This window comes from Triticum dicoccoides, chromosome 3A (assembly GCF_002162155.2).
Source record: "Triticum dicoccoides isolate Atlit2015 ecotype Zavitan chromosome 3A, WEW_v2.0, whole genome shotgun sequence".
NCBI classification, from domain to species: domain Eukaryota; kingdom Viridiplantae; phylum Streptophyta; class Magnoliopsida; order Poales; family Poaceae; genus Triticum; species Triticum dicoccoides.
This window is the reverse complement of record NC_041384.1, coordinates 13,682,397-13,685,013: the sequence shown is the minus strand read 5'-3', so window position 1 is coordinate 13,685,013 and position 2,617 is coordinate 13,682,397. Positions and strand designations below refer to the sequence as shown.

Sequence of the window (2,617 nt, the reverse complement as noted above, 5' to 3'; positions counted from 1 at the left end):
GTAATTTAAAAGGATATGAGAATTGATGGTTGTGATCTAATTGGCATTGGAGCTTGGGATTGTAAATTAAACTAGGGCGTGAGGTCGGGGTTTATATATGAACTTCTCTCAATACAAAACAACAAACAACCTGGTGAAAAATCTGCATATGCCACATTGCCAGCCCATATATGACAGGGCACAACCATTGTTTTAGACAAACCCAACTGAGAAAATGATTGACATACAAACACACCAACGCAATCAACAAAACAGGCTTGGCTCCACATGGATGACGTTTTAATTTCTCAACCGGTTGAGCTTTGTGCGCTCCCAAAAATTATAGGCACGTAGTCAGAGGGAACACCTCTAATGCAAAAGGCCCGCTCATCCCTCGTGCTGCTCTTCTACAGGGCGACTCGGGCGGTGACCTGATCGGCCTGGCCTTGACCACACTTTCCGCCCCACTTGCCTCCGCCGATGGGCACCTTCGGCAAAGCCCGGCCTGGTGATGGCGGCGGCAAGGATTCACCTTATGCTTTTGCTCAGCTTCTCTCGCGGGGCCTGTCCGTGGTGGCTGCTTGCTACAAAGTGTTGGAGCGATGATGTTTCTGGAGGGGGTCGGCGGTTTCGAGTGCGGTCGAGGTTGGAGCGGCGCTCCGCGGAGCATGGTGGATTGTCATCCTCTTGAATGCGGAGAAGGTTTTGGGGTCTGGTTTTTCTCATAAGCTGGATCAACCCTGTAGGGTTCTGGGCCAGGTTTAAGACTCTTGCATTCAGCGCTACGTCAAATGCAGAGCCAAGCAAAAGTATCTCGATGGCCATTTCGCCCTTCCTACGTACACGCATGTATATTCGTGGCTAATATTGCGTCGTGTTGAATCCCTAATCAGTTGGCGTTCGCGTGCTATTTGCGTCCCTTTTTTTTTTGGATTGAAGTAAGGCCGCCGTGTTATGCTTGGCCATATACGATCACGCCTTAAAGGAGCTTTAGGTAGGTCGGAATCTGCTATCATTTTAGTACGTACGTAGTTTGTTAATCTGGCTCGGCTCACTGACACTGGATGCTACGTGAGAAGTTTTGATGACTTGCTGATGACTTTTGAAGTGACAGTGAGTCAATGACACTGCTGCTTCGTGCTTCCTTCCTTCCTTTCCATTTGTTCCTTGCCACTCGCGTTTCCTTCTTTCCATCGCTTTCCCGGTTAGCTGGTCAAAAATGGGATGCCTCATCCACCGTAGGCACCAAGCAATTCGAGATCAGGCTACATGTATATATAGCGCCCATCACCTGAGAAGGAAGCTCAGGTGCCATTTGGTAGTGTGCCTCGTTAACTTTGACTGTACTTCTGTTTTCATTTGGATGCTTCTTGACAACGTTTGCAACTAATATCATTTAGTAGCTTATATATACTCTCTTTTGATCCAGCCAATAAAGAGAAACTTGCTTTGGTAATTTTTCTTTCTGCATTGCGTGATCACTTGTTGGTTAGCATGGTAATATATAATACCACAAGAGTATCCACACCCAACAGTGTAGCTCGTTTACCAAATGGTGATGAGCGGCAGTTCGCTTCTGGTTTATTTTTCTCGCTCTTCTCGGTCTCTTTATTTGTGCTTTTTATGCACTTTGGGAAATACATGCTCCATGCTGCTTTGTTTCATGTACGGTTCTTAAACTTTGGTTTGATTTGGATTTTGGAGTACCTACCTCCTTTTATAAAGAAAATGAAATAGTGCCGCATTGCTTGTTACTTTTCGCTTCTGGAGTTGACTCGTGCCTATGATGAGTTGCACAACTATTGTCGACATCGTCTGACAAATACTGTCATGATATTAATCGCAAAATCTGAGGTTACACAGCACTCCAGTAGTACCTTTGTTTCTTTTCTGTGGGCCAAGGGTGGCCGTCCGATGGTTTTGTGATGGAGTTTGCTTGTCGATTTTTTTGTTTGTATTTCTTGTATTTTGAGGGAGTCCATAGAGAGAGTGGTTGAGTGTGCATTGCATTGTTTTGATAAGTGACTTGATGGTCTAGTTGAGTAGTTTTAGACCATTTTGTTTTGTTGTGTGCAGGTTGTAATTAAGGAGTGTTGCATCCGTATAATAAGGACGTCTGAGGTTAGGCATAGCAAGGTGCCATCTTGTTGGGACTAGGCTTTATTGAGCCGAGTGTGAGTAAGCTGGACAAGGATAGATGACGTATTTTCGCTCAGGCACTAGTGTGGTCATGGGAACCACATAAGTTGAACGTACATGCTGGAGAAGTCGGCACAGACATTGGTGTCAACGGCAGACTCACCATTAGGGTGTGCAGCAGCAATTGCCCTAGGTATCCTCCTTGCCTCTGGTTTAAGTGTCATTGTTTTCTTGCTTCAACAAGGAAACATGCAAAAGGACCAGGAAGCTAGCGAGTAAAAACGTGGGGAACTGCTTTCCCCTCTCCCTCCCGCGACGCTCCTGCGGGCGTCCGGGAGGCAACCCTAGCCTGCGCCGCCGCCGGTCCCCCCTCCCCCTCTCCCCCTTCCCTCGCCGCCGCCGGAGGGCGCGAGCGGGCGAAGTCCGCTTATCGCTGGCGGCGGCGGGGCCTTCTCGTCTCCGCCCGTGGGGGTTTCGGCGCGGGCGGGACTCCTCCGGC

At 48.1% G+C, this 2,617-nt stretch overlaps 1 non-coding gene across 1 annotated transcript; it reads left to right on the top strand.

Moving 5' to 3' along the window:
- The first annotated feature begins 1,754 nt into the window (after window positions 1-1,754).
- Window positions 1,755-1,839, top strand: LOC119273819. The gene has a single exon (XR_005135001.1). It is a non-coding gene; the product is annotated as a small nucleolar RNA SNORD34 (small nucleolar RNA).
- The last annotated feature ends 778 nt before the right edge of the window (window positions 1,840-2,617 follow it).